At 32.0% G+C, this 14,213-nt stretch overlaps 1 long non-coding RNA gene across 1 annotated transcript; it reads left to right on the forward strand.

Annotated features, from left to right (window-relative positions):
- Nucleotides 1-309: 309 nt before the first annotated feature.
- Nucleotides 310-13,252, forward strand: LOC148277830 (uncharacterized). The gene is made up of 2 exons (XR_015823354.1): nucleotides 310-414; nucleotides 12,190-13,252. It is a non-coding gene; the product is annotated as an uncharacterized LOC148277830 (long non-coding RNA).
- Nucleotides 13,253-14,213: the final 961 nt, after the last annotated feature.

Here is a 14,213-nt window from a genome sequence, read left to right on the forward strand (position 1 = left end):
GCGTATCTTTGTATATTTTTTTGGTTTCATGAAGGTAAGATGATCAGTCTTACGCTTCAGGTACCATTCCAGAACTTATGAAATATTCTAGTGGGAAAATATATTATGAAAATATTTTTTTTATATCTACCATGTCGGGAATCGAACCCGAGACACCTCTTGCATGGTAGAGAAAGGCGCTGACCATTACACCACGGAGCCGAAAAGGCATAAGTTGATTAGGTAGGTATTAACTGGCCAACCCCTGTCCTTCGCAATAAAAAAAAAGAATAGAAATAAAAACAAATAGAACATTCTATTTGTTTTGAAATAACGACTTTATTTTTTCACTCTGTCAAAACGTTTTAGTTGAGATCGTAATATTTTTTATTTCATTTTAAAAATCTTTTCTTTTATTACGCACCTAAAATTTGGGTAAGTCAGAGATTTGTTATTTATATTTTTAAATATAAGGATGCTAATTTATTACAAAAAATACATTACCACTCTTTTTATGTTTAAAATATGGCGTAAATGATTTTTTGTAACCTGTCCTAAATGTTTGTAGATATTTAAGGCATTAAACCCATATAGTCTTATCTCATTTTACAATTTGCAAAGTGTCAAAATCATTGCATCATTCCTCTTTGTCAAAGGGCCAATAGCACAGAACTGTATTTTTACTCAGCACTTTTTTTTTGTAAAAATAAATAATTGCGTTCTTATGATTTACCCAAATATTTAAATTTTGGGGGGCATTTTCAACGAGTTTTTATTAATTTATAAGTAAATGGGAACCAAGTTGTAGTAGAGCGGGGTGCGAACCTCAGACCTCTGATCCGTGAGTCCGCAACCTAACCACGGGACCACAACCCGGTACTTGATTCATCGACGGGCACTGACATATCAACATTGGCCTAAAAGTTCTACATTATCTCTGCATTGGCCTATAAAACATTCTAACGCACTGTGCATAAATGTATTCAATCTTTATTTGTTGCAACAGAGAGGGAAAACATTTTTGAGAAAGAAATATGGAAGTCTAGGCATTTACTGAGCTTATGACCCGTCATTGGCTGGTTTAAGTGGCCACTTTACACACTGTATAACATTTACCACTCTGCCCGTGTTTAAACATCCACATTTCCTCAACTCTTCCATCTGTTGACTTTTGTGAAGTAAAAGAGCTGAAACCTTTATCATTAGGGTGAGATTCATATGGCTGAACCAATTCACCTACTAGGCCACTGTCTGAAAACAATTTTACAATTTTTATACTTCTTCTTTTACCAACAATGTTTTGAGAATGTCCAAATGCTTGCAGACTGGCTGGGTTTTCTTCCTTATTTAATTAAAAATGTTTTCCCTCTCTGTTTCAACAAATTTAGATATGAATAACTCTCTAGGGAGGAAATCCAGCCAGTTTGCAAGCATTTGGACATACTCAAAACATTTTGTATACAATCTTATTTATGAAAATGCATATTTCATAAATGAAATTTAAATCATCAAGTTTCCGCCCTATTTAATACATACTGTGATTTAGCATTTTGCAGGTCAATATTATAATAAAGTTAAATAAACCGAAACATGCATTCCAAATAATGTCTAAAATTGAGTACGTAAGTATTATTACTATATTTTAACATGAGCCAAGATGTGGATACATTTTCCACATTTGAAAATTACAGGGAACCATGAATTGAGAATTATATCTGAAAATTTCAATCACCCGCCTGAGCACAGACAATAAAGGCATCCATAAAATATTATGTTAATCCTTGATCCCACTAAAATACATAATATTTATGGCACCTGATATTGAACTGAATTTTTTTTTCTTGACCTGTCTCTTTGACGGACTAAATCTACACATTGCAGTGTAAAAAATATGTTTGTTGTTTTCAATGTATATTATATTCTTTGAATCCTCCGAATCTTACAAGCAATTTAATTTCTACCAAAAGCTTGTCACTTAAATGTGTCTACTGACTTGTCAAATTTGAAATGGGTGCGGCTTGAAAAAGAAATAACCTACATTAGATATAGGTACACAACATTTTTATATTCATATTTAAAGAAAAAAGCACGGTCACTAAGTACATTATAAAAATATACCATGAACTAGAATTAATGGGAAATAAATAAAATTGCAAATGTGTAGGATATAGATTATATTTATTTCATCAGCAATATTTATAATAAGAAATTAAATTGTATTGGGCACATTTCGGCTCTTTAGGCATAACAATAGGCATAACCCGTGTCGAGCGGAAGTTTTCATAAATTTAAATAAAGAAGATGTCAACGTATTTCATCACAGATAGAGAATATTTCTGTTGCTTGGATCTAAAAGGCCCAATGTTATAAATCACAGCATTACGGCTGAGTAATTTTACACCTATTTTGTGATGTTGCAATAAACTGTTTGAGGTGTTTAACTATTTTCAATACAAAAACACTACCACGTATGGATGTGCATGTAATTTTTTTATGTGTATTTTTTAATTGACATCAACTCTCATCAATATGTTGGCAAGAAAAAAATAAGTCTGAAATTGGCCCTTTTAGACCCAAGGACAGATTTAAGAGAAGGGGGGACAAGGCTTATGATTTGTCATTGGCTGATTTGAGTGGCCATTTTACACATTGTGTAACATTCACCATTTGAACATCGATTTTTCTTCATAAGCCCGATTGATGACTTACATAATCTCTTCCGTAAAATATAAAATTGTCTGTCTGTGTTGTAATGCCCTATGACCTAGGGGGTGAATTATCTATATCTTCAAACATTTGGACGATCTCGAAGCGTTATTTTTAAAGAAAATATTTTTTTGAAATAATTATTATATTTTTCCCTATTCGCACTCAGTGGTGGATAGGGCACTGCATTAGTACTCCAATAATTGAAGCGCGTTTGAATAATTTGTCATGTACGGACAACTCCTAAAGCCGGGCACTACTTATATTAGCAAAAATCGTGAGAATTGTTTATTTTTACGGTCACCAGTAGCGCAATCACAAATAACTATCGACGTACTAATAATCGACGTGATAACAATTTCTCACCATGGTTGTTTATCGTATTCGCGATCACAATACAACATCCGTGAAAAACTTATATTAAATCAAAATATAATATCAAAATATTTACGTTTCGCTACGTATAAGCCTGCTGCGCAATCACATGTTTGAATTTCACCGGTGTAAATATGGAAAATATTCCAAAAATGCTGTTTTTATTTATTTATTTATTATTTACCATGCTATTTATTGCATTCAGCCGGCGGTTGGCAAGCCAAAAGTAAAAAAAAGCAGCCGCCATAATAATTGTAATTTAATTTTCACTTTTTTGTATTGGATACTCCTTTCTATTTTGCAAATGCTTTATATTGTAGTCTATTTTTTAGTAAACGCCGATTTTTCGCCAGTGAACTGCATTTACTTACGAGGAAAACAAACCGACACGAGCGTTGACTTAAATATTACACACGCGTTGACTTATGAATGCGATAACTTAAGCATGTTCATTGTGATCGCTCAAATGCGTAGCATGTTTTTACGCACGTCGATAGTTATTTGTGATTGAGCTACAGGGGGCGTCTGTAGAGTACAGCGGGGGGTGGAGGGTGTAGATTATTTACGTTCTTTATTATTGAATATTAAAAATGAATATTTGCACGTAAGTGATTCGTTGTTTCAAGGTAGATTTTAGGAGTTACTATTTAAAATTTCATTAAAAATATTTTTTCCTAATTTAGTCTTACGGCCCCTAAAACCGGATACATAAAATGCCTTTTTAAACCCAAGACCAGATCTAAGAGTACTCTGATTACCGGATAAGATTTTTTACGTTTCTGTTTTCTTAACTTTACGTCTTTATTTGAAAGAATACCGCTATTTTTTTATTTTGTTGTTTCTATTGGATAAACCCTACTCCGAATCTCTCAAAATAAATAAAATGTTAAATTTTCGAAACGAGGGTACATTTTTTCAATTTACTGTATCTAAACCTTAAAATGAGGCTAAATCGTTACTAAGTCTAGATTATTAAAGAACGTTTTTGTCTATTAGATATATAATAAATAATTTTTTTGAACAAAGAAATGTGCGTTAAAACTTATTTGCTTTTATTTTTAAACAGTGTAAGTATCCGGTACTGAGTGATTCTCCCTACACTGCCAGGAATCGAACTTAGGACCTCAAGCATGGTAGGCAAATGCGCCAACCAATACATTACGAGGCGGACATAACCGCATTCACTTTCTATTTCCAGGATTATTCTGGTTCTATTTCACACACATAACTATATTCTTATTTTGGAACCCGGACACGGACAAAATAAATATCTTGTATTCAGATTACATAGTGTAATTCGGATAATAAAATTTAAAAAAATATATAAAAATATAATTGAAACTGTACAGAAAAAATCCTTCGTTTTTCGTCATTTAAGTGTAATTGGGCAGAATACTTTAATGTTATGAAGAGCGCTTGGAGTATTTTAAAATTGAAAAGTTAGAAAATAGGAGACAAATTACAGATATAATGTACTTGTATAATATAATTCACAATAATTTTGATTCAGTGTTTAATGTTGAAAATGTGTCATTGTACGTTCCCGTAGGCTTCTGAGATCACCCGATACCTTTTACCTTTATGGCACATTTAAACAATATGGCACGTTTTAACCCTTTTGCAAGAATGTTAAAACTCTATAACAAAATAGAAAAAAAATAATTTTGACATTTATCATGATTTTAAATTTGTATTGTCAACTACCGCATGTTTTACAATTTTATTTGCCCGCATCTGAACACTATAACGTATTCTGACCGCCGCGCCGTGCCGCCACATTCATCTTTATATATAGTGAACGTGCCGTGTTCACCAAAAAAGGAAAAAACTACCCAGAAGCCAGGACTTGGATATAGCATCCGGATTCCTGTCCCTGATTCCCTTTCCTGTCTTCCTAAAGGTAGGATTTTTGTTTGCTGTAGTTTGATTGGCCACATACTGTTCTTTTCCGCATCTGCCATCATCGCGCAAACGCATCTTTTCTTTCCCCGCATAAATTAACACAAATCAACGATTCAGTCAAATATTACTCAAGCAAAATTATAATCGCTACCCCATTTTATGACAAATGATTTTTTTTTTAATCTTTAATATAAATGTTATTTAAATCAAATGTCTAATCTTTATTTTTGTGTATGTAAATGAATTTTGGTTTATTTTATTACTTCTTATATGTTGTTGTTATTCTCTTTTTTTTGTATAAAAAAAATAGTTTCTTATCTTTGACTCAATTTTATTTCTTTAACTCTATCTTTTTTTATCTTTAATTTCATCTTTTACTTAATCATTGTTTTTTTTTTTTTAAAGAAATATTTGCGTTCTTATGATTTACCCAAATATTTAATTTTGAGGGCCATTTTCAACGAGTTGTAAATAACTCACTATTAGAAAATGGAATTAAGTTGGGGTAGAGTGGGATTCGAACCACAGACCTTTGGTCCGTTGTTGTTTTGTTATTAATCAAATCGATTTAATTAAACTACACATTTATTTTATATAATTTATGACAAACGGTGGAGTAAATGAGGAAATGTATAAATAATGTAACTAATGCTTACTTACAAATTGTAAGTATTTTTTGTATCCTTGTTGAACTTCCAAACAAAATTTAAAAAAAAAAGAAATTGTAACTAATCATAAATAACTATTCGGTCTTGAACTTGTGAATATTTATTTTCGTCTGATGTCTTAAAATTCAATGTCTAGGCAAAGAAAATTCATTAATGCAAAAAAATACCGGATGGTATCAATCAAATTGATAAATATAGCGAAACCAGCGCAGCGCCGCATATTTTTTCCAACTCGAACACTGTCAAGTGTCAAGATATACGAATCAATATAAAATATTACGGTATCGATCCTATTATCGATATTTTTACAGCATTCATTTTACATGAGACGAAAAAATTATTAGAAATTATTTGTTTCAAATGTACTCAAAATATTATTGACCTGTTTTCAGGCGTAACAAGAAAAATAATGCGGTGTTGTCACCTATGCGAATCGTGGCACCACGCTGGTTTCAAGAATTTTTAGAATAGGTGCAGGTGCTGGATGTACAGTGTTTTTTTTTCTTGCTCCAGCTATTTTTTAAATATTTTTTTATTTATTAATAAAACATATAATACAAATAGTACTATTATACTCCCAGGAGTTATTAAAAAAAACTTATAGGTAATACATCTGAAATAGTAAGAAAACGTCATATAAGAAATATAAAACACAGTACTTTACACCTTCTATATAAATTACATTAATTACTATCACTATCAAAAAGATTTAAGTAATATTTTTTAACTGCGACACTTTTGGAATTTCTATTCGACTTTTCGTGTTTTAGCTCATCGGGCAGTTTATTGAATTCGGAATGGCCAATGTTTTCCAGAGACCTTCTGCCAAACTTCGTTGAGCGAAACTTAGACATGAAGATTCCCTGAGTAACGCGTATTGTAATAAATTGTAAATATCATGACCAAATGTGTATTTTAAAGTTGTGAAAGCATTGCTTAATTAATATTAAAATCATTAATTTTGTAGTCAAACACTTAACTTAGTTATTAAATATTTGTGTGTAACCACTTATCTACTGTTTCGAGACAAATCCGTCTTTTCGTCATGACGCCGCTTAAATCAACATGCATCTCCAAATTCGCAAGTTACCTAATCATGACTTAAATAAAGATATAGGAATTAAAATCTTACTTAAGAATACCAGCCCTGGTTCCTCTTTCTATCTCCTTCTAAACTCATTACCTGATTCCACATTCCTCATCCTTTAATATGTATTACATTATGTACTTTACCCCATTAAAAAAGACGATTCTTTTAAATTAATTTGTTTTTTTCGTGTATTTTTTTATTTATAGTTTGTTTTTTAGTACAACATTTTGACCAACTCTTCTTTTGACCATTCTGTTTTTAAGTTGGCTGGAAAAGCTTCCGCTAGAGTACTCATTCTTTGTACTTGAAGATTTAAATAAATAAATAAGGAATGTATAAAACGAGGAAAAATGGCGTAACTTAATGCCTGAATATGGACGTGTCAAACATCGGAATAATCGGTGTGATTGCTTAAGATGTATGAATGAAGATGATGCGTTGTTTGCATGCAAAAACAGAGTGATGTGGAGTAATGTCCTCTCTGTCAACCCTTTTGCAAACGGCGGAAATTTATTTGGTGTTTTATAAAAAAAAAACTCACGGTTTTAAGATCTATTACCCATTTTAATTTTCAATATTGACCAAGACGCGTTGGTTTGGACATATGAGCGTAATCAAAATTTTTTACTCGTTACCGAAACACTATTTCTGTTCGAACCTTTAAATTCATATACGAATAAACTGCATTATTAATCTTCGTCTTATTTTTAGTGTAGGCGTTGTGGTCTGTTTTTCAAGGGGGATAAGTATCTTACGACGTCGATTCTCATCTACCTATGCCAATCTATCTATATGGTCTGCGATAAAATCATCTACCTTGAGGTTGGCCGTGCAAAGCAATGTGAGGAGTCTGGATAGCTCCATTCTCCTCACATGTGTATACCAATGTCCTCTCCGTTGCCTCCCACCTGAAGACATCTTCGACCCCGCTTATTTCCATTACCTTTGCGTTCCTTATTGTCTCCCGCTTGCCAGATATGCTCCTGAGAGTCTTCATTTCTGTCACTCTTAGCGCGTTGTTTGGAGTTGTGTTTTTTGATTAAATGTGATAAAATATAAAGTAACTTAAAACCGTTCTTTCAAAATACGCCATAACTTTTAAATCAATTTTGAAAAAAATAGTGCGAGAAGATTGGGCAAAATATTAATTCCCTTCTTTATTTACATTTAAGTCAATATTAAAATGTCATTATCTAAATTGTTCCTTTATCCTTCTTCTTTCCTTCCCATCCACTCTCCTCTCTTCATAGTATAGTGTTAATTTTTAAAAATATATTTCATTTTGTTAATTTTTGTTTTAAATTTGTGTATAAAATGGTAAGATTCAATATGTCCATGTGTTTATAATTTTCTCAAACTGAACGGTTTGGGTAGGTAGGAAGAAATTGCCTTAACGCAATATGCCCGCCCTATATGTATATATATTGTATATGTATATAAAGTCTCAAATAAATAGTAAATACATTTGTGCTAAGTCCCTAATTTAAATGGTTTAATTTCATGGCAGGTTTTATCCGAATATTGTCATAATATAGATATTATCTACTTTAATACAAATAACTAGAGTAACCGCCAATCAAATTTGTACCTTCAGTCATTTTTCAATTTAGGCTTTCGTTCTAATACGGTCAAACAAAAGCGATGTCAAAAATTGTTCGTCTTTTAAAAAAAATTGAATGCTGTAGTATCATCTTTGTTTCGATTCTGGAACAATAACATATCTTTCTGATTCACCGACTGAGCAAATAGTCAGATTTTGTTTTGTTCCTCTTCCCCCATAGCTACTCTTGTCCCACCTGACCTTGCACATTTTATTTCATAATTATATCTAACGAAAATATACAGCAATGTTCTGCATATTTATTTATTTTGACATTTTATATACATACGTTTATTTTTTGTAGAAATAGCCTCTTCACCGACCCATAGGCAGTAGACACGTTCCAGAGTGTCATATGTTTTACTTTGTTTATATAAATTTACATTGATTACAATAGTCTCAAAATTAAGATAAAAATAGTTAATAAGGGACAATGAATGTGATAAGCTAATGTGCCTCTTTCTTCTCTAACTCATATAGTGTCCACGCGGCTTGAATGTGGAATCATCTCCCATCCACCATCAACGATGTTACTACATTATCTCTGTTTAAATCACGTCTGAAGAAACATCTCCTTTCTCTTCCTTAATCTCTCCTCCTTTTCTTTTCCCTCTTTTTCTTTTTTTGATTTAAGGTAATTTATAAACAAATACGTTTATTTCTATTTTTACATATCTTTAGCTTTTTAATCTTTATTTTCAATTAAATATGTTCTGTAACTTGAATTATAAAAAAAAACTTTTATTTTATTGGTTGGTTGAAGAAATTGCCATTTGGTAATAAGCCCGCCAATGTACAAAAAGTTAAATAAATGGCAATTACATTCGTGGGTAATTGCCTTCCTTGTATTCATTCTCTAACGGACCGTCATTGTCATAACATGTGACGCTTCGCAGAAAAATGTCGTCGCGTGCGATTAGAAAATACTTTTATTACACTCCATCTGTGAAAAAGAGAACAGATGTATTAATCGTATCATTTGTAAATACAGTCCAAATTATTAAATAAATAAATATTTTTGTTTTTAATAACATTAAGAAAACTAACAGCTGCCAGATTGCGTCTGCTGTAACATTGTCTTTCAAACAATTAATTATGTTGATAAATCTGTGGTATTTAATCCAACGAAACTGTCGCCAACGAGACGCGATGTTTCCCTTATTCAATAATATTTATCTGTCGCCAAAGTTATGTACTAGTGAGCCCAATGTGTCGCCACGCGTGGGGTCTGAAGTTCTATTTCTGACTGGGTTTATATTTAACGTAAAACTGTTCAATTCGTATATCAATAAGCAATGTTTATGTAAATAATTCTAGTAATATTATTTTTTTATATTCTGGATGAACATATTAAGTTTCCAATACAAATGTAAAAACATAAAATATTCACATAAATTTATTTATTAAATAGGTTTAATTGTAGGTTACCGACAAATATACTTAAAATTTTCACACAAATATACACATTTTCGTACTGAAAATTACATTCTATCTTACAAATAATATTGAAGATAACTCACCTAACTTCCTTGTGGCTGAGGCCCAGAAAAATTACTCCAAATTTGATATTGTCTTGGGAAGCGACTATTGCAGGAGACTGCTTCGAGGCATTATATAAATGTACTAAATATTATGAAATATTTGTATCTAACTACTTACCGACTTTTATATGCCTACCGGTTTCAAGACGTACCCGTTTCTTCTTCAGAACACAAATTAAATCAATATGAAAAACCCACTTTACACTTTCACCATAGTTATGAATCCGAAAAAGCGAATGTTGTTTGTAAACATTCAAAAATAAAAAAATTAAAACACAAAAAAACAACATCCTTCCATTTTTTGTACATATATTCTCGTCGAATGCAGCCCTGGTAAACGATGAATGCAATATTTACATTCCTAATTTTTTTTCGACTTAACAAATTGAGGATTTCAGCTATAAATATGCCCATGGCAAAGCTCATCATTTTGCTGAAAACCGCACGTAAATCGGTCCAGCAGTTATTCAGTCTATCAAAGACACACATACGGACATTGCCTTTTATTATATATCGATGTTGCATAAATTTGTTTATTTTTTATCATAATATTATGGTGCACACATAGTGGTGCATTTTATCATATACATAGTGATATGGAATAGTAATTTATGTTATACTTTGTATTTTTAAATATGTACCTAAACATCCACTTTCTATTATTTTGGATCCCAACTCAACACAGGGTTTTTGGTCTCATAATCTTTGGGTTAGAGTCATTTAATAAATATATTTGATAAACTTTGCTTATGTGTGCGTAGCAAAAAAAAAACACATATCATTCATAGGAACTGTTGTGATTAATAAACAAATAAATTGCTCCATAAAATGTACAGACACACTTAATTATCAAATACGGTTAGAAAAACACTAAATAAAATATTTTATTCTTTGTCCGGCGGATTGAGGATACCTACGGTTCTGTGTGTAAAATACAACCTGGATACTAGATCAGCGTTGGTCCGTTGAGATTTTCTGTCGTTCCACAGAAAAACTTGTCGCCTATTTTAAAACTAAAAAAATTATATTTTTTCTTTCTATACCTATTTTAATATAATGTTAAAAACCAATAAACAGAATACTACACAAATAAAAGTTTTTACACCTACGTTACCGGTCCGCAATTTTTTCTTCTATTTTCACCGATCCGCAGGCTTAAAAAGGTTGGGAAACGCTGCACTAGACGAGTGTTTTTGACTCGATCGCCGCTCTCCGGCCTGTGCCTCGATTATGAACGCTATCTTCATCTGTATATATCAAGACGGTACGCTTAACGATCGTCTGTATGTATCTACCGATTGACTATACAGTCGGCTCCTATAACGTCTCGATACATACACTCCGAAAGATAGTAAAACAGATGAAAAAAATATAATAACCAAATTATTTTTTAGAGTGGTAACTTTCTGACGCATATAATCTGTGTCTGACGCCTAGATACTCTTATTTCTTAATAGGACAGAACCTAGCGACATTATTTTCACATCTAGGCGTTCGTTTTATTAAAGTGACAGTTATGTCGGAATTTAATTTGACTTAATATTCTACTAATTCTACTAATTTCTCTCATATTTTAATAGGCTTTTTAAAAAAAAAGTGCCAACCTCAAATCGATCAAAAATTATAATAAATCATAATGAAAGGAAAAATTGCTCGGTGGAACAAAATTTTTGACACTTTTAATGCGTAGATAAACGTATCGAGGGGTTCTAGACCCGTCGGTTTAAAACGATGCACTTACATCAAAACTTGATGGTAGGGGTTTCGGTACCTTACCTTTGTAGTCGGTCGAGAGACTTTTATCTTCAACTATGGTGTCATACTGAAGCTATGTCATTTTAGAGCGTAGATATGTGTACCGTGACGTACGCTTCCCCTTGATGCATATCGATGTACCTACCCAAAACTTGAAGGTGGGGGGTCGGTATTATATCTTTATAATCGCTAGAGGGAATTTATCTTTAACTTTACCTTCAAGGCGAAGGTATGACGTCTTTATCTTCCCATCATAATCGCGGCCCTGGTATTCCAAACGCTCTCGCGGCCGTAAAAACGGCTTTTATACCGCGTATTTTCATTCTCGTTTTATACGGCGCGCGGCGGCAAAGGCGTTTGGAATAACAGAGGGGTGGAGAGAAGTCGGCCCCAAAGTTTTACATTCGCCTACCATATTTGTGGTCCTTTGTTCGATTCCTGGCAGGTTTGGCGTAAGATATTTTGGTTTCAAGGGTCGTTCTACACTGCAATATTGCGTTGTTCATAGACTGACACCTTTACCGACTCACATTACCAATAACGATAATGAATAATTATTGTTTTTTCTTGCAGTAATTTTGAGATGCCTTTTATGGACGACCAGTCTCCCTCTGCTGTCCGGGACACCTTCTCGTGTATCCGCCCCTTCGGACCCTGCGCCCCGCCCGCCGCGCCCCCTGCGCGCAAGCTCCCCTCCCTGACCCCTCGGCCGGGCTTCCCCGTTCCGGACCCCTCCTCCGTCCCTGACCCGGTCTACAAGAAAATTGCAGGAACATATTTGTAAACTACATCTAAATGAGTACTTTAAAATTAAAAGGTACCGGAGTCTAAAAACATTTTTTTTGTAAATTGGAAAAAACTGTTGCTGTGGAAAAAAATTATGATAATGGAAATATAAAATAAATCCTTATGTGAGTATAAAAAATATTGGAAGATTCTGAAAGAGTAATTTATATGAGACATGCGCAAATGACTTTTTTAACATTTTATAATCGATATAAGTATGTTTTAAAACTCGAGTAACAATTTGAAACAATTTTGGATCGAACTATGTCTGATTTTCGACAAGGAATAACTACAAATTTGAATTAAAATAATTAAAGTTATAAAGCAAAGCAATGATCTCGAAAAAGACATTTTAAAAATAAAAAAAGTTGTTTAGGGTAGGGATCATATTATGCTTGATATTGTAGTGCTCATATTTTATTCGGGAGACCATTTAACAACAAAAAAATAACATAATTTGGCCTTACTTATAAACCTGGCATTAAGTTACTCCTAGGTATAGTGGTAAAATAAGGATGCGAATACCATCCTTATTATATCACTATAATAATAGAGGTGTTCCCATCCGTATTCTAATACTATACCTAACGCCCAATGTATAATTTCATTGTAATGCCTTAATATGTTCAGAAGCTTTTTCCATATTTTTCTGATTCATTCATTTATTCACATTGTAATATATATATATTTTTGTATAATAAATGTTGTTAAAATCATTGATGTTTTTTAATGGGTGAAAAACTCATTATTCGGTAGAATCTCGTGCACATTAGTAAAAATCTTAGCTCATTTTTACTTCACAAAAATGAACGTATAAATTATTTTATAACCGACCGGTTTTGAAGCCACTCAAGCTTATTTTATTTATTAATGAAAAGAAAGCAACAGCCATTGTAATAAAAAAATATATGTACAAATAAACCAAAATTATTGGTTAATTATAGTTTTCTATATATAACTCAATATAATGCTAAAAAATCAGAAAAAAACCCGTAAAAAGCCACTCCGTATCATTCCATTTGTAAAAAAATAAAATATAACAATAAAAATGAAATAGAACATATAATTTTTTAATTTAATTTTGTTTAATACTAAATAATACCTTGATAAGGAAGCTTGGGTAGTTTCGAAACTGGTCGGTGATAGAATAAGGATAAGGGGTTAAAAACAAAGTTTTTTTTTCCTCAGATTTTGTTATACAAATGTACCTTATGCATACAAATGAATATTTTTATACGTAGTAAGGTATTTCGCACATGAAGGTACTCGTATATTTAAAAATGAATTGATTAAAATTTATTGCATTTAATGAATAACCACAAAACTAGTGCTTTAAATATAAATTTTATAAAAAAATTACGAAAAATTCCTTCGTTTGCAATAAATTATATTTTGTAATTCTGGTAAAACGCTATATCTACAAGGATACCATGATGATGGAAAAATTGCAAGGACGAGAGAGGTAAATGTGAAGTTTTGAACCAAATGTGGTTGGCTATTTAAGACTTTACGAAAAAAAAAAAGAAAAGTTTACAACAGGTATGTTTATTGATTTATTCAATTTTTTGTACATAATGTTAATTGTACATTGGCGGGCTTATTGCCAAATGGCAATTTCTTCTAACCAACCAATAAAATAAATGGTTCATTTTTGTAATTCAAGTCGCAAAACATATTCAATAGAAAGTATAAATAAAAAATCCAAAGTTGTACTATAATATAAATAATTGCATTTGTACATAAATTACCATAAATCTATCCTATTACTCAATGGGAAAAAATAAAAAAGAGTAAAGGAGGAGAGATTAAGA

Source organism: Micrasema longulum, unplaced genomic scaffold (genome assembly GCF_059751315.1).
Source record: "Micrasema longulum isolate JH-2025_06_02 unplaced genomic scaffold, ASM5975131v1 h1tg000971l, whole genome shotgun sequence".
NCBI lineage: Eukaryota > Metazoa > Arthropoda > Insecta > Trichoptera > Brachycentridae > Micrasema > Micrasema longulum.